At 44.4% G+C, this 22,090-nt stretch overlaps 1 protein-coding gene across 1 annotated transcript in view; it reads left to right on the top strand.

Moving 5' to 3' along the window:
• Nucleotides 1–22,090, top strand: part of CDH12 (cadherin 12) — a 966,930-nt gene that overhangs the window by 102,464 nt on the left and 842,376 nt on the right. The window lies entirely within an intron of this gene.

The raw sequence follows: 22,090 nt of genomic DNA, 5'->3' as shown, positions 1-22,090 counted from the left end.
CTAGACAAGATTTTACTGTCCTAGTGGGTACACTAGTTTCCCATTTTGGCAAGGCATTGCTAGGCTCCCCAAGAGTTGGCAGGTTGGGTAGAAACACTGTTGTCATACAAACAGAGCTCCACCTCCCCCCAATGGATCAGTCTGCTAACAGAGGGATGGGTAATTATTCCTCAGTTGATGGCAAATTGCAGCCTCTTACTTGCAGCACAGAAACACAAGATGTGGAATGCTGGGCACAACTTTGCAGAATATTGATCTGCAATGGTAAAGACTGAATAAAGCACTCTGATCTAAGGATGCTGCAAAGTTCACTGAAACATGGTCAAATGCCAAATGTGCTGTTGAGCTGTTCCAACGTGGTGATCATATGTGAGTCTATTGGGAAGAGGGAAGTGCCATAAAGTTGCAGCTGACTTATGGCAACCCAGTGGGGTTTTCAAAGCAAGAGACATTCAGAAGTGGTTTGCCATTGCCTTGACTCTGTGTAGCAGCCCTGGTATTCCTTGAAAGTCTCCCATCCAAATACTAGCCAGGCCTACGCTGCGTAGCTTTCAAGCTCTGATGGGATCGAGCTAACCCGGGCCATCCAGGTTGGGTCTGTTTGGTTTGGTGCCAAGTAGCCTGGTAGAACACCTGCCAAAACAGAATGCATTAGGTTTTCCCAATGCTGGGTATGTATAAAGACACTGCTAATTCAAGTGATCAGAGAGCATAAGCTCCACTAAGGATTACATAGATGAACATCAAAGGGGGCAGGTTTTATTAAAAAACAGTCAAACTAATCATTGAAAAATCAGGTCTTTATTCACAACTGGTGAACAAGATGCGAACTGAATCAGCGGGTATTTGAGCATCCCTACTGTGATCCCTTGGTGTGAGGAATCATATACTTCAGCAGACTAACTGTGCAATCCTAAGCAGCATTACTGTCTTCAATGTTGATTGCAACCAGTGAGTTTAGAAGGGTGCAACTCTGTTTAGGATTGCATTGTGGAATACCCTTATGGACTACAGTCAGTGGTGGGATTCAGCAGGTTTGCATCACTTCAGCAGAACCGGTTATTAAAATGATGCTTGTAAACAACCAGTTGTTAAAGTATTTGAATCCCACCACCGGAACCGGTTGTTAAATTATTTGGAACTTTGCCCAAGGCACGCATGCTTCTTGTGCCCCACCCCCACCCCCGGCCACCCCCGGCCTGGAATGCCCCCAGTATGCGCTCGCCACATCCTCGCAGGGGCACTCATCTGGTATGTCATCCCCCCCTGGCCCCTTGGTGCTACGCTACTGCATAGCTGGCATATCAGTCAACACTGATTAAAGGTCTTGTGTGCTGCAGAGGAGAGCTGGGCCCTCATCTGTAAGAAACTGGCAATGCTGCCAAATCCTGCAATGCTGCCAAATCCTGCAAATACATGCCTACCCCTCTGTGCTTCAGCAGCTTTGCCATTGACCAGCACCCCTCAGTTTTGTCTGGATTGAGCCATGCACTGGCCGTTATCTATGTTGTTCTTTGATTAATTATTGCCAGTGGGAAATCAGATTGGTTTCTTAGCTTGTTGGTTGATGATATAATCTGAAAGGCAGGAAAGAAGTAAGAAGAGAAAGCAAGGAGGTAGCCTCATTGCTCAGGCCTTACTAAGGAAACAGATTACATTTGATTTAAATCAAATTGACTTAAATCAGTAGTCCATAAGACTACTTTGAAATCATGTTTTTCTGCACTCTTTTACAGTCTTCTGCTATTATAAGTTTTCTCCTCCAGGAAGAGAATAATATGATAACCACAGGCTCTACACACAAAGATCCCAAGATTCATGGAGTATTCTGCTCAAAAAGGTTTCACTTTCACTTTAGTTGCATGCCCCTTTCCTCCACCACGAAGAAAAGAAGGGGGCAAAGGAAAAGAAAGAAATGGGGTAGAGGGAAACACATTCTTTAATAATTTTTACAACTCCTGCGTGTTTCACATGCTTCTTTGTCAGGATGAACATTTTGGATTCTCTCTGATGAAGCTGCCTGCGAAACACATAGGGGTTATACAAATTATTTTTAAAATGGTTTCTCTCTGCACCTTTCATTTCCAGTCCAATTTCACTCTATGCAATCTTTTATTCATTGAACCTCTTGACACTTAGCATTTAAGGGGTAAAGGGTTGATTCTGTGTACATAGATTTGCAAAGGAATAATTGGATTAAGATATTTTTCTGAACGAAGCAATCTTATTTTATAACACTTTTTGCTGTAAAGATCGGGTATGTTCTCTCTACCACTACAAGTTCACAATTTTGAGAACTGCAAAAACAAGCAACTGTGATAGTATCTTCTAGGTAGAAAAATTGCCCAAAATAGTCTAACAGAGACCTCTGGGGCAGCATGATATTGTGCAGGGATTAAAGGAATTCATTTACCAAAAAAATGTTCATGGTTCCTGGCCTGAAAGAAGCCTGGCTGCAGGGGAAATGGAGCCTGGAGACAACACCTTGTCTGGGTGGTCCCCCACCCCTGTGCCTGGGGGTGGGGCTCAGGGGCAGGGCTTGGGGAGCAGGCCCGGGGGATGGAGGTGGGGGCAGGGCTTGGTGGTGAGTGGCCCTACCCCCAAGCCCCACCCCCTTCCCATTGAGCCCTGCCTGCCATCTATGCAGGCCAGCTCCCGGCATGCCCAGGGCCTGCCCCTGAGCCCCATCCCCCCAGCCTGTATAGAGGCTGGAAGCAGAGCTCGGTGGCATGCAACTTGGGTTGTTTCAATCATGTGGGGGGGACGTGACCAAAAGGGATGAGCCCAGGGATATGGGTGACCGCATGTCCCTATAGGCCGTATGCATCTGCCTGACTGGCCTCAACCTGGCCTGGTGGAGTGCTCTGTGTATATGTGGAGTGCTCTATGTATATGTGTGTGTGTGTGTGTGTGTGTGTGTGTGTGTGTGTGTGTGTGTGTGTGTGTGTGTGTGTGTGTGTGTGTGTGTGTGTGTGGCACAGCTCTTTTCCCCAAAACCAGTTAAACCTTTTATGTTTCTCTCAACCCAGGTTTTTCAAAATTACTAAACTAGTGATCTTTCCCCCTCAACCTAGGTTGAAGGTGATTCCTGCCTGCTTAGCAAACACCAGAAGTCAGGAAATACTTTACTTCTCCTGCCCCAACCTGTTACTTTCATTTCCGGCACTCATGCCCACCATTTTGTATTCTGCAAGAGATTCTCCATGAAGATTCCCCATGGAGGTTTCCTCTTCTTGCAGCTCATCCATGCACTATATATACAGTGAGTTTGCTCCTGATTGGTCTAGCACAGGAACTGCTGGGCCAATTCCTCTGAAAATTCCCAGCCACTGTAGTCAGCCAGGCGAGAGTGTTTTTAGATGTTCACATACCTGAAATTTCACACCTGACCCAGATAAAAATTTTCCTGGCGCTCCATGGTGAAGGACATGCAGCTGGCTATGTATAACTCACCCTTAGAATGTTTGCTCAGATAGCCAGATATGAGCAGTGGAAACAGTACATAGGTAATAACTCGAGTGGAAGTGAAACACATGTTGCCATGTGAGACGTCAGGTGGGATTCCCCCCTCACACACAGGTACTTTTCACTCTCTGTGCCTCACCCATTACTACCACACAACACACATACTCTCATACACATTCAGCTCATCCTCACACTCCTCACTCTGCCCTCCCTCACATTCAACCAACACTTAACTACTTCCTCACCCATATTCCACACCCATATTGAACAAGCTTGAATGTAAAAGACAGCTGGAGGGAGAGAGAGGGAAGGGACGGAGGGGGAGGCATGCTAGGGAAGAGAAGTGAGGGAGGGGAGAGAGTGAGGGGTGGCATGCAAGGGAGGGGAGGCAGGGGCCCCAGCATCTGGATATGACCCACCCACCCTAGCGGAGGGAGAGGGAAGGGAGGGAGGGGGAGTGGTGGCATGCAAGGGAAGAGAAGTGAGGGAGAAGAGAGAGTGAGGGGTGGCATGCAAGGGAGGGAAGGGAGGGGCCAGCCAGCCTAGATTCCCTGCATACTGAGGTTATAGTTCAGAAAACCAGGCATGCGTTACTCAGGAGTAAGCTCGGCAAAGCAACCGTGACATACTTTGAATGGCTGAGTCGCGCCCCTCAGAGGGTTTACTCAGAAGCAACACCCATCGCCACCAACCAACCTTACTCCCAGGTAAAGGATCGTGAACAGCCAGCCTAGAAGAGTGGGAGGGTTGCCTTTCCATCCCCCCCCCAAGGAATGTGGTCACACACATCAATGACATCGCACAGTATCAGGCTGCGTGTTTGCATGAGCACGTACTGCTGGCCGCTGCAATTGATTTGCTGCTACTGTTTCTTTCCCATTTCACCACAATAACCCACAGCAACGCTTGGACGGGTACCGCTAGTGTTGTTATAAAAAGTAAATGAATAAAGTTTGTTGTGCCTAATGATTCTGCGCATGTGTCATTTTTCTTTTTTATTTGAGGGGGATGTCTGTGAAGCTAAGGTGACACCATTAGAGAAGCTGCAATATGTGCATATTTATGTCACCATGGCTTTGCCGACATCCCCCTCAAAAAAAAAAAAAGAAAATGACACGTGCACTGAATCGTTAGGCACAACAAACTTTATTCATCTATTGTTTGACAGTTAAATAGCAAACGGATGAGCTGCAAGCAGAGGGAATATTTATTTGTGAGGAATCTCCACAGAGAATCGACTACAGCACACAAAATGGGAGGCACCACTGTGAAAAAGGCAAGAGTTCAGGCGGGAAAAAAAAAGATCCATTTTGGCTGGCCAACGCTTGTGTTCTTCTGTGCTGTGGGAACACAAAATCCCAAAGTGGCTCTTCTTATAACGTGCTAAAGACATTTACGTTGTGCAGAATAATGTTGTGCAAGAAGAGGGAAGCTCTATGCTGATCACACACTTCTTATGAGAGACTTGACTACTTAAGACGCTAATGGAATATGTCAAACAAATGTCAGGTTATTGGGGATGTCAACACATGATGGTGTCATGGCTGAAGTGAATTGTCTGCACTTTCTCCTCTATGCCATGGACAGGAAATGAATTTGCATCACAGAGATGAAGCATAATTACTTCAGGGGAATCAGGGTAATAGAGTGGCTGACTGGAGGTGAATGTCAAACAGTACTTAAAAGAGCAGTTTTGAGTTGTCAGTCTGTTGTTGAATAAGGAAGGATTTCTTTTTCTTGTTTTATTTTATTTTATTTTATTTTTGGCATATCATTTTAATGTTGTTTATCACAAAGTCTAACTCATTAATCCTTCTCTCTGCCACATAGTTCAAATATGAAAAGTTATTTTCTGGGTTAATGCAGGCATTTTTAAACATTAGGTCTCCCTGCAAAGTTCCCTTACGTTTCTTCTGGTCTAACTCACATAGGAGACCACAGCCAAGTAAATTGGTCACTGGTACTATCAGTATTGGTAGGTATTTTGGTTAATTATCTTGCCGTACTTTTCTGATGCAGATAAAACACCTTTCCTTTAAAAAGGGAGGCAGATTTAGAGAGACAGAAGTAATGAAAATTGATTTGTGCAGCCTGTCATAGTAAGATCTTCTGGGAAACCCTCCTTCCCACCTTGATCCATGTCGAAGTAATTTGTAGCATAGGTAGGGCCCCTGCTGCAGAATACTAATTTTGGTGCCTGAAAGGGATATTTCTGTTGTGATCGACAGCAGAAAAGTGCAGTAAGATCTTCAGGCTGAGTTCATTTGCAAAGTCTCCAGGAAAATCCAGTGTGGGGAGTTTATGAGAAAAGATGGGAAAATGAAAATTGAGACGCTGAACTGACTATTTCATTATTATTTATTTATATGCATTTCTATTCCTTCCTGTAACTGAAAGTATCAAGGTGGGTTACAATATAGGACATAAATTATGCACAATAAAATTACAAATTGTGTACAATAAAACCTGTTTAAAATTCCTTAAAAACCTATTAAAACTCCTAAAAACCTAGTGAGTTGCCCAAAGGGGAAATGATCTCTTCAGCCAAAGGCCATGGTAAATAGGTGCTTTTTCATAAATTTTCTTAATGCATATAGAGAAGATGCTTGACGTGGCAGCGGTAGCACCAGAAGGGATTCATCTGCTGACCTTAGGTAACGGGCAGGAGAAGGCATTCCTTTAGATATTTAGATATTAGACACTTCAGAGGCATGTACGCATTTTATACCAACAAAGGCATACTGTGAATGATAAAAGTTATATTTTGTTAAGATAACCTGTCTTGACCAGAATGTAAGAATGTGCATGTTAAAAACAAGGACGTGCAACCAAAGAATAGTGTGCATAGCATTCAATTAAGACCAGAGGTGGGATCCAGCAGGTTCTCACAGGTTCCCGAGAGTAGGTTACTAATTATTTGTGTGTGCCGAGAGAGGGTTACTAATTGGTGATTTTGCCCCGTGATTTTTGCCTTAGTTACGCCCCTCCTCTCAGCAGTAGCGCGCAGAACTTGAAGCAGTCTAGCAGGAGGTGCACTGGCGTGCGTGGCAACCTGCGCCTGTGTGCATTCGTTTCCCTCCCAAGGACTGGCGCAGCGGCTGCGTCCTTGCCACAGCCCTGCCCAGGAATGCCCCGCCCCTGGAATGCCCGGCCATGCCCCCGTCATGCCCTGCCCAGCCCCATTGGCGCTACGCCACAGTTTGAATCCCACCACCATGGGAACCTGTTACTAAATTTTTTGGATCCCACCACTGATTAAGACCATAAATCAGTGGTTCTCTAACATGGTTCTCATGGGTGCCATGGACCCACCAACATGTTTTATGTTCCCCTCCAAGTGTTTTAAGAAGTGGGTGGGACCAGGTAGGCCTTTTGCTTCTGATTAACTTTTGGAGATTGGACTGGCTGTGCAGATTTTTTTAAAAAATGTTGCTTTGGCAGCTGTTGCCACTACAGCACAAAGACCCGCATCATGTTACTGAAGCTGAGCTGGGACAAACAGTTTGTGGCTGCCTACATCATGCGGCAGCCATTTTCTGCCAAGCATTTTGTTGCTGTGCCCGCCGTTCCATGTCAGAATTCCAGATGTGCCTGGGGACTCAAAAAGTTGGGGACGCCTGCCATAAATGCTCTATAAAAGGGCTGTTTTGGGGAGGGTTTTTTGTTTTTGTTTTTTAAAATTGAAATAATAATTTCATTAAAAATACAAACCAGTGACAATAGATATGTGCATAAAATATACCACCAAACAAAACTCACTGCCTATCTACAGCCCTCACATTCCACCCGCATGGACATAGAAAACCCTTCACCAGCAGCCCATTTATTTGTACAAAACTGTAGCCAATGGCACAATTGTTAGTAGCATTCTTTGAATAGCTCTTGCCCATAGAAGATCCACACTGTTTATATTTTAGTGTTCTGTTGAGTAGTTGAGTAGTGTTCTGTTGAGTAGTAGTGTTCTGTTGAGTAGTGTTCTGTTGAGTGTTCTATTGAGTTCTGTTGAGTTGAGTAACTTCACTAGATAACCATTCAAAGTCTTTTGTAGTCTGGCCTCCACATACGTCAGAAAGTACCTCTCCATGTCTGAATCACAAATCTGTGACTATTCAACCGGAAAACATGTACACCCATTCCTATTTGCTAGGGATTAAGTTGCCAACCTCCAGGTGAAGTTGGAGTTCTCCTGGAATTACAACTGATCACCCTGGGGAAAAAGGCTGCTTTGGAGGTAGGCTACCTGTCATTGTACCCCGCTGAGGTCCCTGTCCTCCCCAGACTCCACCCCCACATTGCCAGACATTTTCCAACCTCTTGGAGGCAAACCTAACTATGGGCAATCTTTTGTTCATAATTATCCCTGATTAATTTATCAATCTGTCTTTAGCATTTATGGCTATTTTGGCAATCAGTTGCTAGTAGTAGGCCCTGACGCCCTCATTCCCTTTGTATTTGATTTCATGGTTCAAAGTTATATTTAATTTTATTGTTGGTCATTGAAACCATTTGATTGTGACGACCTTTGACCAGAGATAATAAACTATGTACTTGCACTTGTACCTTTTATTTATGTATGTTTGTGAGGTTGTTATGTTAGGCTTAGACATTCTTTTTAAAGGAATATTGTAATAAGTTTATATATTCTCTTATATTTGTTCACATTTGTGCTTTTAACTTATAGATATTCAGTCCATGTGTTTATTTTCTCTTAGCTTTTTGCATTGTGCAGTTGGCATTAGACACGGTTTAATGACAGACAGCATCCTTCTTACATTCTATGCATCCATCTTTCAACCCATGATTCATCCAAAGATTATGTTCACCAGCTAAAATAAAGTTCTGGCTGACATTAAAGGGCAGCGGGGGTGATTGATAGGGGATTTAATGGCCTTTTTGAATTTATTCCACACTGACAAAAGGGCTGTGATTAAAATATTGTCATGCTGAGAGGAATAGCTTTTATACGCTTTCTCATAATTCTGGTCATAGTAAACATTGCAGTGGGATATGTGAAAAATTCTCATGCCATTATATGTTTTTATCTACATGGAGCCAACCAATTAAACATTTCAAGCTGGTAGCATAGCAAGAAGTAGCAAAATTGTGAAACTTGCAACCCCATCTTAAACGTGTGTTTTTTTCCCTATTATACATTATACCACTTGCAACTTTACCTCCTTGTGTTCATAATTGCCGTAAGATTCATCTTGTTGGGGATATTAATAGGGGTACATTTTCAAAAGTGAAAAGAGGTTTTGAAAGAACATTTAGCTTCTCAGCTTCTGACCTTCCAGTCCGTGGCAGTGTTAATTTTTATCGTTGCTTTGGATCAGTCTTGTTTACCAAAAAGGTATTGTTGGGTAGGATCCAGTTTGGCATCCTGAGAAATTCTGCCCAAATTTGGTTGAACTCAATATTCCTGTGATTGAGGTAGAGGTACATGTATTGAGCAGGCCAGTTGGTTGGATACCATACAAAAAAAAATTTGCTAATGGAAGTGACTTTCTCACCTTCCCTTTCTTCTTCCCGCTGCCAGGACAGACATTATATTGGGAGGGAGGAATCTACAAAACTGTTTCTTTCTTCCATCAACTGCACTTTCCTTTGGACCCAACCTATTACGTTATCAGCAGTCAAAAATACAAGAACAACTGCAAAGCAATAAGAGACTTTTCTGTGGTGGTCACAAATTAAAGAATCAGTTGGGGTGCTGTGTGGTTTCCGGGCTGTATGGCCGTGTTCTAGCAGCATTCTCTCCTGACGTTTCGCCTGCATCTGTGGCTGGCATCTTCAGAGGATCGGATAGTTGGAAAGGAAAGCAAGTGGAGTATATATACCTGTGAGTAAAGGTCAATAGGTGAGGGTATCTGAATAGGAGTGGCCTGGCAACTGAGTAACAGTGAAGTGTAGCATGTGAGTAACAATGGAGATAGTGTAATGCCCATGCTCAGAATGGGTTGACCCAGTAAGGAGTGGAGACCCAAAGCAGGAGAAGGCTGCAGAGCTCATGTAGTTGGAGGAGACAAGGCTACCAGACTCGGACCTTGGGTTTCTTTTTTATGTTTGTAATGGGTGAGAGTTCTCCTGGAAACCTTCATCATGTTGAATCCTGTTCACCAAGCCCTTGGTGTCTTCAGGAGCCAACCCACTTGCAAAGAAGAAATGGACTTGGCATTACAAGACTGTAACTAGAAGGACTTGAAAATGCAACCTGAACAGGACCTTGAAGTGTGATGTTAAATGTTGATGTTATATGTTAAGAAAGTAAACCATTTTGTTTTTAAAAAATTGTTGTTGCAAACTCATTCCAAGTTCTGCCCCACAGAACCCACAAGCTGAGGTTACAATAGCAAGGTCAATAGGTGAGGCATCTGAATAGAAGTAGTCTGGCCTTTGTTCCCTTTGATTGTCTATAGCAATCCTGTGTCTGTGCGGAGCTGATTAGTCACTATCTTGACTCTAGTGTTTTTCAAAACTGGCAGCCAAATTCTGTTCATTTTCATGATTTCTTCCTTTCTGTTGAAATTGGGGATTTCAATGAATCAGTTACTCTCAGTGGTATCTTAGTCCACTTCCCCTTTCACTTGTGGAAAGTGGTCTACAGAAAGCCTTTTTCAACCAGTTCCCACATTTGGAATTTTGACACTATGTTGGGCACAACCCCCAAATGACTGCTGCAGGTGGAACCAACCACGAAATGGTTTCTGCAGGAGGCGGAGCCAAGCACAAAATGTCAGGGAGTCAGGTTATGTTAATCCTAATAGTAATTCTTCAACATTTCAGACAGAAGCTCTGTTTTAACAGGATATCCTTTAAAAATAAGCATAGTGTCTAAAAATATTTTCCTGTTTACACTTGACTTATCTTCATTCTTCTCCTTGTCTGATGCTGAGGTCATTCCACAAATGATTAGAAAATTGGTTTAAAATATTAGCCTGTGAAAGGGGTTAGAAGTTTGATTTGATATGAAAACGTTTACATAATGCATTAAATAGCAGAAACAGACTTTCAAGTGGCGTCATGCTGCTTTGCCAGAAGTTGAAGGGTAAGTTTAAGAAAATGTGTTTTTTAATCAAAAGAAAAGGAAGAGCACAGAAGGACAGATGATGATCCCTTTGAGAACAGTAGCCTTTCATATGCACAATAACTATGCACAGACAGCACATGTAGCCATAGACGGAAAGAGGAATCGTGCCAGTTAGTTCTACCTCTGTCTGTGTGCATTCAGCCTAATACAGAACTTACGTGCATAAAAACTGCATTGTGTAAATAACTGGATTCAAGGACTCTGGTTTTTAGTGATTATGATATCTCGGTAGTGGTAGTGCTGTATAGTGCTCCAATTCCTTTACTAGAGATCAGGTAGATCCAGATTCAGATGCCCACTATACACTGAAACTTGTTGGGTGGCAGAAAGTGGCTCGCCTACATCACAGGGTTGAAATGGAGGAGGGAAAACCATAGTGATCAGCAGGATTCCTAGAGGTGGATGGTGATGTTACTTCTGGTTTGTTTGGCTTGAAATGGCATCATGCAACACTGTTGATGCCAGTCTCTGCCCCCTCGAAGGGTTGCTACCCTCCAGGTGGCACCTGGAGATCTCTTGCTTTTATGTTTGATCTGCAGATGATCAAAGTCAGCTCACCTGTAGAAAATGGTTGTTTTGGAGGGTGTGTTATATGTCACTGTACCCTGCTGAGATCCCTCTCGAAATTCTGTCCTCCCCAGGCCTCACTTCCAAAATCTCCAGGTAACTCTTAACCCAGAACTGGTAACTCTACCTTTCAATGCTCCTGCAGCCAAGGTCAGGCAACACTATTTATCTTACTTACAAAAACATATACATCAAGCATCAATATAATCATGCTCATGGGAGGTGGAGAAAGATGAAAGGCTGAATGGAGCCCTGATTTAGGAGCTCCAGGCTTCTCTCTCTGTGGGACATTTCTGAAGAAAGTAACACGTTGAGAAGGATATTTATTTCCTTCTCTCCTTTTCAGAGTATTGGAGACCATTTTGACAGGCAAGGCCTCAGTTGTAGACCTCTGATCAAAGCAAGAATGCCGAGGTAATGCAATACTAGCTGATGTTTTGCTAGTACATGGCCCAGCCTCCCTACCTCCATGAGCAGCAGTGGCGTAGTGGTTAAGAGCAGGTGCATTCTAATCTGGAGGAACCGGGTTTGATTCCCCGCTCTGCCACCTGAGCTGTGGAGGCTTACCTGGAGAATTCAGATTAGCCTGTACACTCCCACACACGCCAGCTGGGTGACCTTGGGCTAGTCACAGCTTTTCGGATCTCTCTCAGCCCCACCTACCTCACAGGGTGAGGGGGGAAGGGCAAGGAGGGCAGGGTGAGAGGGGAAGGGACAGGAGGGCAGGGTGAGGGGGGAAGGGACAGGAGGGCAAGGTGAGGGGGGAAGGGACAGGAGGGCAGGGTGAGGGGGGAAGGGCAAGGAGATTGTCAGCCCCTTTGAGTCTCCTACAGGAGAGAAAGGGGGATATAAATCCAAACTCTCCTCTTCTTTTATATTTCTCTTTTTTACTGTGAGTTGTTATTGTGATAATATATGGAAAGACTATGCAATAATTAAAAACAAATAAATATAGAAATAAAATAATGGCAACAGGGATATGGCAAAAAAAGAGAATAAGGGAAAATGAAGAACAAAATACTTTACAGGAGATGGATAGACTTTCAGAAAATATAGCCATGCTCTTCATGAGTGAAGCATAGCTAGATTTAATGTTATGCCTTCTATGCTATTGTATGGAGGTCATAATTTTCCTCAGGAAGAGAGGTAATAGGCTGTTTTTGCATGGCACAATTTCACCAGGGTTGAGCTGGGATCATATATATCTGGGCTGTTTATCCCGGTTTCTGCATACGCACAGTTTCCTGCTTCTGCCCAGGAGCAGAGTTAGTCTTGCTCCGCAGTTTGCTCCACACAACCCGGACTTCTGTATTTGCTTCAGAAGCATTTCTGAGCATGCCCAGTGTCACACGGTCTGATTGGCTATTGCTTTTGAGTGGCAGCTTGAGTGGACAACAGGCAGGGAGATCAGCCGGCTGGGCGGGAACAATACACTTGGTCTGCCCCGATTGGTGTTTTTATGTATGTGCTGTGGGAATGGAAGAAATTGATGTGGAAAGTGCTAGGTGTTGCTAAAGATCTTGTACTGTGCCAAATTTGTTATGTTCCCAATTGTGCATTGTTGGATCTATGCCATTTAACATAGAAATGTGGAACTGTGCTTCCATGTGCAAGCAACCAGGCTATTACTGACCTATGTGGTGACTTCACATCACAATGTTTACTAGGCAAACTGTGTTTCCATCCAGGGTGGGTGGGCCATGACTAGATGGTGGGTCCCCTCCCCACTTCCCCCCTCTCCCGGTTGGATGGGCTCCGATGAGATGATGAACTCCCTTCCCCTCTCCTCCTCCCTCTCCTTCCCCAAGGGTGAATGGGCCATGATCCAGAGGCATATCTAGGCAAACTGGAGCCCGGGGCAAAACCTGAGTTTGGTGCCCACTTCATGGGCGGCCACCCTCCCCCACCCTGACCAAACAATAAATTTTTACACCAGATCATTTGAAAGTCACCATCACATTATAGAACATGCCCCAACTCACAAATCTGAACACAGAAATGGGCCATGCCACAAGGGGGCACCTGAGGGCAAGTGCCCTCCCTTGTCCATAGGCAGATACGCCACTGCCATGATCAGATGAAGGGCCCCCTCCCTATACTTCCCCTCAGGGTGGATGGGCAATGACCAGATGATGGGCTCCCTTCTCCTTCACCCTCTCTTACCCTTACCCTTCCTCAGTCATCCACACTTTACCCATAGCAAGCTGGTTTTACTGACCTTGGAAGAATCAAAGGCTGAGTCAACTTTTGAGCCGGCTGCCTGAAACTGACTTACATCAGGAACAAACATGGGCTGGGAGCACAGCTTTTGTCTGCAATCCTGCTGCTTAGAAATACTGTTAGTGGGTAGTGCCAAAGTCCATGTGGTGTGTGATATGGTTAACCTGTTGGACTAGAATTTGGAAAGTCCAGGTTCAAATCCATACCATGTCATAGAAGCTTTCTGGGTGACCATCAATCAATTACTCTCTCAGCTTAACCTAACTCAAAGCGTAACTGTTGTCAGGACAAAATAGAGAAGCAGAGATTGATATTGTAAACCGCTCTGTATCTCCATTTAATAGAAAATCATAATGTGACTCTCTGTGTGTTGAAGAAGAAGAAGAAGAAGAAGAGGAGGAGGAGGAGGAGGAGGAGGAGGAGTTTGGATTTATATCCCCACTTTCTCTCCTGCAGGAGACTCAAAGGGGCTTAAAATCTACTTGCCCTTCCCCCCTCACAACAAACACCCTGTGAGGTGGGTGGGGCTGAGAGAGCTCCGAGAAGCTGTGACTAGCCCAAGGTCACCCAGCTGGCATGTGTGGGAGTCTACAGGCTAATCTGAATTCCCCAGATAAGCCTCCACAGCTCAGGTGGCAGAGCTGGGAATCAAACCCGGTTCCTCCAGATTAGATACACGAGCTCTTAACCTCCTACGCCACTGCTGCTCCTTAACAGAGTGGATTGCAATGGCACATGCCTGTGTTAAATGCTTCCCTCATTTCTACCCATCTCACTGTGCTAAAGGCTGAAACTGTATGAAAAATACACAGAAAACCATCAAAATTGCATTGCTGAGCACTGGGGGTGGCTGAGGAGTTAAGAACGAAACTGTATCGCTCAGCTCTTTTTTGCCTTTTGCAGGAAGAGGAATATGATGCACACTCTCAAATGTCTTTCCATCCTGACCGTGAAGCTCGCGCTTCGTCATTACAGAGCATCCTTTCATTATTCCTCCCATCCCCGGCTTGTTCTTCCTTGAGTAAAATAACTCATAATTGCAGTGAAGGACGCGCTCATCAAGATTCGAAAGGAAAAAAAATGAAGTAAACGGCTAGCAATTCCAGGCTCGTTTTATGACTTGTTCGTTGCACACATCATCTCTCAAATGGGAATTGCCTGCCTCCCTGATTTGTCTCTCCAAGGAAACAGAAAATGCTAAAGGGGGGAAAAAGAATGTTTCAACGGGCATTCTGAAATGGCATTCTCTGGGGCACACAGCTACTGCTTATATTGGTATTCTAGGCTCTCTAATCTCAAGGAATAATTTCTGTGTCGATTTGTCTGTAAGTGAACACCCTGCATATTGCAAAGGATTCTGGGAAATGTTCAACAGCTCCCATGGCTCGGGCAAAACTTCTGTACTCCACTGTTGCACTTCATGGCATGTGTGTAGTAGCTCTTAACTACTTAATGTAGTAGTAGTAGTAGAAGAAGAAGAGTTTGGATTTATATCCCCCCTTTCTCTCCTGCAGGAGACTCAAAGGGGCTTACAATCTCCTTGCCCTTCCCCCCTCACAACAAACACCCTGTGAGGTAAGTGGGACTGAGAGAGCTCAGAAGAACTGTGACTAGCCCAAGGTCACCCAGCTGGCGTGTGTGGGAATGCACAGGCTAATCTGAATTCCCCAGATAAGCCTCCACAGTCCAGGTGGCAGAGCGTGGAATCAAACCCAGTTCCTCCAGATTAGATACACGAGCTCTTAACCTCCTACACCACTGCGCCTAGTTCTTAACTACTATATTATACTGGCAATGTCCTCCCAAGATGTAACATTCCATTTTTTTTCCTCATGGAGGGAAGGTAAATATGCCCAGTTTCAAAGGCCATTCAGAAGAGATAGCTCTGCCATTCTATTCAAGAAATGTTACTTCTCAGTCAAGGCCTTTACATTAGCTAGTTTGTCATTACCATGTAAATTCAGTTTGTACTTAGAAAGCATCGATTCACGTCGATTCACGTCCCTGACTGATAGCAGAAATCCCCTGAACATTTGTACAACTGGATGAAAAGGCAATGCCGTTGCCAAAGGCCAGATTTGATTCTACAGGTGCCTTGATTTGCTTTGTGCTTCTGGTATGAACTACATTTAATGTTTTATTTTCTAATTAAATGTACATAACTGCCATTTTCAGACTTTTTAAATAATTAGGGTGAAATGGAGTTCACATGCACCATATTTTAGCATTTTGGGTGGTAGAGATGGTACTGAGTATCCCCTTGATTGAACCTCATCTCCAGACAGGGGGGTAGATTTATAAAATGGCAGCTGGGGCTCACCCCCCCGCCCCTAGCTGTGTTCTGGCCCCACACCAATATTCATGTGGAGGTCAATAGCAGGGACCAGCTGGCATTGCCCTGCCCTCCATCTCCACATGGAGGTCGGGAGTGGGACCAGTTTGCATGTGGAAGTCAGGAGCGGCAAAGGTTCATCTGAGCCCGGTTTTAGTGAGGCTTGTACCCAGCTTTAAACGTCAGGCTTCCAGCCTGCAGCATAGAGCTTGATCCAACTGAGCATGGGGGCTGTGGGCTCTAGGTTTACAATGTTGGTTCCTGTAAGGTTGCAGTTCAACCTTGGAAAAGTTCCCGCTGGAGTTTCTGGCGGGATGCCCGGGAAGGGGAATTTCACTGTTGTGGTTATCTTGCTTTCGCTCGCTTGCCTGTGTGAAACTGTCTGTGTGAGATTCTGTGTGAGAACCTGAATTGTTTATCTTCTTTTGGCGGGAGCTTGTCTGAAGCCCGTATAAGTGGCTGTTTGAGAGTTGGGGGTTAGTTCCCGCATTGCCTGTGTCTGACTAAGAATGCCAGCTCAATAAAGAACTTAACACGGTTGCTTTTGATTGGACTTTACTCATTCATTACAGTTCCCCTCTCCCTGAGCTCCAGCTGACCAGCATTTAAGTGCACTCCTGCACAAAACTCCCTGGAGTTTAAGACTGGGGCACAATTGTGACAGGGAGGACGTGGCCCTGCAGTGAGCCCCTATGATGTGGCACCTGAGGCTCCACCCCCACCCCCTAGCTATGCTACTATCTCTAAATCTCTGAGATCGGTTCCCCCGGAGAACCTGGAAACTTTGGAGGGTGGATTATGGAATTATACCCCACTGAGGTCCCTGTTTTTCCCAGGCTCTTCCCTCAAATCTCTAGGAATTTCCCAACTTAGATGTGGCAACTGGTGGTGGCCGGGGATTCTGGCAACCCTACTGGGAAGGAAGGAAAATAATTAAATAGTTTTGGGAGTGCATTTCAAGTCCTCTATTTGGAGTTAGTAATAGTAATACCAATACTAATAAACTCAGCTGTAATAATACTATGTTGTAATGCTGGTGTCTTGCATTTCTATCATAAGCAAATGTATGTCCTTCAAATCCCAATAGATTTAGAAGACTGTAACCATGTTTAGGATTGTATTATTAGACATAGTATGTACTAATATGTGCTTCTAATAGACAAAAATTTTAACCACTGTGGATGGCTCAATCCAGTCCTTTACACAGACACACAGACACACACACACACACACACAGAGCGAGAGAGCGAGAGCGAGAGCGAGAGAGAGCATTCCCCCACTTACCATGAGCCCCCTATGCCGCGCGGTACTCTCAGCGCGGGTCATTTCTGATGCGCGCCCGGGGTCAAAAGGCGCCTTTTTGAAGAGCGCCAGGAATGACATGCACTGAGGGGGCGTGACAGCATTGGGGTGGCTGCGTTGTTGCTGCCCCTGTAGTGGGGAGTGCCGGGGGACCCCGCGCTACTTGGCTACAGTAGCGCGCAGCAGAAGGTAAGTGGGAAACACTCAGAGAGAGAGAGAATAGCTTTATTTCATTCATGGGATGAGACTCTTGGCACATTTTGACATTTTGTAGAATCTTCCTTTTATCAAGAGACTCTTTATTTCCCAGGGAGAATAATTGGATACAGATGCCCTTGGGCCTTATGCTATGCATGAGCAGTAGCCTTTTCTATAAGCCACATCGTCAAGCTGTATTTTTTCTTCTGTTTTTTTTTTGCACATAGATCTCACCATGCAGTCTTTTGCTTCCTTTAAATGTTGATGTTACTGTTCATTAATGAAGAAACAAGGTGACCTTATTTTTCTCTCTTGCTCTTTTTTTCGGGGGGGGGGGGTTGTTGTTATGAAAGTTAGAGTGGAAATAATTGACGTACTTCAAAAAGTCTCTAAAGACTCATTAGCAATGAGGAGTCATGAATTAAATCAGGCTGAGTTGAATCAAATGTCAGCTTCAGGAGGAACCAAACTAATGCAAAGGGTTTGCAAATTGGTTGGGTTGCTGTTGTAGCTGGATCCACCATGGAGGGCCAGAGATCTTGACTAGATTTTGTCTCTGGAAAAATGGATAATGCTCCAATAATTGTATGTCTCTTATTAGATCTAAAATCTTCTTGCACCTTTAGATAATTTCCATGGAGCAAAATTTATTTGAAAGTGCCATGTATATTTTTCTGTGCTTTGCTTTTTTCCCATTGAAAATACCCTGTCTAATGCCATAGTCAGCAAGTGGTATCACCTAGGCATGCCCATGTCTTCACCCACTGTTTCCTGATGATATGGAATTAGGATTGCTACCCATCCCTTGGTAGACACATCTGGGAAAGGGTGGGACACACCTAGGATCAGAGTCTGGCCCAAGGGAGGGGCCAGACTAGTCTGGGGTGTAGATCATGTGCCCAGAGGCAGCACTGAATGGTGAAAGCATGGAACCAACAGAACACATTTTGTTCGTCTGTGACACAGTGCCGAGCACCAGCAGGGTATAATGGTTGAGAGCGGCAGACTCTAATCTGGAAAACTGGGTTCAATTCCCCACTCTTCCAGATGAAACCTGCCGGGCGACCTTGGGCAACTCAAAGTTCTCCCAGAATTCTCTCAGCTTACCCAGGGGCAAGAACTGATGATCCACCTCAGAATGTCTCTTGCCTTGAAAACCCCAAGGGGTTGCCACAAGTCAGCTGTGACTTGCCAACACACACACACACACACACACACACACATTTATAGACACACACACGGCACAATGCTACTGGTTTGCTTGTAAGCCCCGCCAAACAATAAATTTGTATTTTTGGTGGGACTTACAAGCAGGTGTCCGAAACCCTTAATTCTATACCTGCATATAATCTGAGGCATATCTGAGGCACATTTTTAATGTTTTAAATGACAGTGTTCTCACCTGTATGGCCATTAAGCCCTCTCCTGACATTCTTTTCCAAACAAATTATTCAGCTGCTTGTTCTATGTAGATATGCATGGTAAATATTTAAATACTAGCAGGGCACCCATGCTTCGCTACGCATACATCATCACAGGCTCTCTGCAGCACTTTCCTGGGGACTCATCCCGCCACTTCAGAGCACGACATTAAGCACAGGGTGATTGGAGGCTGAGAGCAATAATCAATCTGATGTCCATATGCAAAACCCGACAAATGTTTAGTAGTCCAAGGTGATAGTGTGGTTTGTAATGTATGTTGATAGTATTTGGCTGTAGTGGTGTTGTTAACGTGGGGGTGGGTGGAGGAGCACTTTTTCACAGCCTGTCTGTTAACTTCCAAGTGACATTCAGCATACTTTTTTGCAGCCTGTTTGTGAACTTTGGGGTGACATGCAGCATATTTCCTCACAGCCTGTTTGTGGACTGATGGGTTTGTTTTCAAATAGGTTCATGTGCGTTGTGGAGGGCGGTGGTAGAGTGCAGTTGGTGAAGGACATGAAGCTGGCTGTGTTTAACTGTCACCCTTAGAATGTTCATGCAACCTTTCTGTCTGTGGCCTCAGGGGCTGGTTTGCCCTTAGAATGTTCATGCAGATGGCCAGAGATGAGCAGTGAAAAAAGTAAATGTGTAATAACTCGAGTGGAAGTGAAAATTTTGGGAAATCCTTTCTTAGTGAGCACCTGGAGTACGTAAGGAACCGGTGTGCCAAATTTTATGTGTGTGGCTTCGGTGGTTTTTGAGTTCTGTTGATGAGTCAGTCAGTGAGTCAGTCAGTGGTATTTCGCGTTTATAGATATGGATTTGAGTCCTGTTCTGATCAATTAAATAAATACTCCTGACACTCTCAGAGTTCTCTTTTTATTGATATAATTGAGAATGTGGCCAAAAAAAAATTGAGTCATGACACAAAATTGCACCGCAAAAAGGGTTAAGCAGATTTTATTAATTTTACTATTTGGGGCTGTTTCCGCCCAGCGCCCCAGAGATGGTGTTTTAACCATCCCTAGGCGCTGTTTTCCGCCCGTGCGAAAACAGCCATTGTCTCTTCTTTTATATTTTCTCCCTGCTTGTTGATTCTCTGACATGATGTGTTTATTTCATGTACACATCTTAGGCAAATTTTAGTGGTGTTCTAACCTTCTTCTCAGCTGCTTCAGTTGCCGGCCATTAAAACCACTCCTGGCATTCTCCTCCAAATGAATGTATTGCAAAAGTGAGAAGAACTTACTGGTTTTCCAAGAACACACAAGTTTTCCGTGGCAAGACCTTCCAGAATGGTCGTGGAAAGAATCACCTCAAATTGCAGTCAACTTACATGTAACCTCATAGAGTTTTCAAGGCAAGTAATACAGGAGCAAGGTTGTGAGCCACTCAGTACCCATCTTCCAGCAAAATCGTAGCAAGGTCCCACTTAGCAGGCTTTTCACATGTGAAACGTTGTGGATACTTCATGGGAGTACACGGCTTTTACTTTAACCATATGCAATGCTAGTGGTTTTCTTTAGGTATTCTTTTAAGAACATAAGAACAAGCCAGCTGGATCAGACCAGAGTCCATCTAGTCCAGCTCTCTGCTACTCGCAGTGGCCCACCAGGTGCCATTTGGAGGTCACATGCAGGATGTGAAAGCAATGGCCTTCTGCAGCTGTTGCTCCCAAGCACCTGGTCTGTTAAGGCATTTGCAGTCTCAGATTAAAGAGGATCAAGATTGGTAGCCATAGATCGACTTCTCCTCCACAAATCTGTCCAAGCCCCTTTTAAAGCTATCCAGGTTAGTGGCCATCACCACCTTCTGTGGCAGCATATTCCAAACACCAATCACACGTTGCGTGAAGAAGTGTTTCCTTTTATTATTCCTAATTCTTCCCCCCAGCATTTTCAATGGATGCCCCCTGGTTCTAGTATTGTGAGAAAGAGAGAAAAATTTCTCTCTGTCAACATTTTCTACCCCATGCATAATTGTATAGACTTCAATCATATCCCCCCTCAGACGTCTCCTCTCCAAACTAAGGAGCCCCAAACGCTGCAGCCTCTCCTCATAAGGAAGGTGCTCTAGTCCCTCAATCATCCTCGTTGCCCTTTTATTTTGTATAATATTTTTAAAACATGGTAAGCAGTGGTGGGATTCAAATAATTTAACAACTGGTTGTTTACACGCACTATTTTAACAACCGGTTCTGCCGAAGTGGTGCAAACCTGCTAAATCCCACCACTGGTGGTAAGCCACTAACAATCCAGTTTGGATGAAAGCTGGGGTATAAATGTGCTGGATCAAACAATTAAAGTATCCTTCTGTATTTGTGTTAACTTCTATCAAGTCGCAACTGACTTACAGGGATCCCAGCAAGGGGCTCTTAGAGCAACTAGAAGCTGAGGTGGTTTGTCATTGCCTTCCTCTGCAGAGCCTTGGTGGTCACCTATCCACCCTGTTTAGCTTCTGAGATCAGGTGAGATTGGGCTATGCCATGACACCTCCCCTCCCACAAGCATCCTTCATCAGTTAATAATTGTATTTTTCTGCCCATGACTTTAGAGCCTGTTCTCTCCAGAAACACTATAATTCACAAACTGTTTGTTCCAAAGAAGTCCTGTGGACAGTGCCTAGCATTGGAGGCATTCCGCTGCGTATTGAATACTAAAGCAAAACTAACTATGATGAATGAGATAGAACAGTGAATAAGAAGTGAGTCGAAAATGACAGGTAAACCTGCACAAAATAAATGGTGGGCTTATAGATAAAGGAGGTCGTCTCTGAAGGTTAATAGAAACTGTACACAACCACAATTTGAAGTTTGGGGTCTGTTATAGAATTCTTATCTAAGTACAGAAACAGCCCTAAAGGGATATTAAATGAATCTACGGAATATCTGTGTGATTTGTGGCAGCCTCAGAGAATCAGAAAGACAATATTGCGTAAACAGAGAAGCTGATCACATGATATAAACTCTGTCAATAATGCATTACTTGACACAGCAAAAATGCCAGGTTATTGGAGGGAAGCCCCTTAGTCATAGACTCAGCCCATGGTGTTGTCATTCATGCTTAAACCCACCTGGATGAAGCTAGGAAATTGGGTCCATTCACATAACTGTTGTCACCTGGGGAGAATGGGGTTGGGACAATGACCAGAATGAAGGCTTTATGTTTAGCCCTTGTTATGAAATGCCAGAGGAACCTTCAGAGGCACATTACGGCAAGATGTCTTTAGTGCCACAGAATGAACACACGTGTCACTTTTGCCCCAGTTCCATCCCTTTATGGTTGCAAGGGTTTGTTCCACTCTGCATTTTGTTCCTCCTGTCTTTTTTAGCTTTGGGATGTTTGAAAAGTGATTCCTCCAACAGAAAAATGTGCCGTTTGTTGTTCTCTTTGTGCCAGATGCTAATTTGGAGAACTGGGTTTGATTCTTCGCTCCTCCGCATGAGTGGCAGACTCTTATCTGATGAATTGGTTTTGTTTCCCCATTCCTCTACATGA

This window comes from Sphaerodactylus townsendi, linkage group LG09 (assembly GCF_021028975.2).
Source record: "Sphaerodactylus townsendi isolate TG3544 linkage group LG09, MPM_Stown_v2.3, whole genome shotgun sequence".
NCBI classification, from domain to species: Eukaryota; Metazoa; Chordata; class Lepidosauria; order Squamata; family Sphaerodactylidae; genus Sphaerodactylus; species Sphaerodactylus townsendi.
Note: the sequence above shows the minus strand (reverse complement) of the source record. Positions and strands in the feature narration are given on the sequence as shown.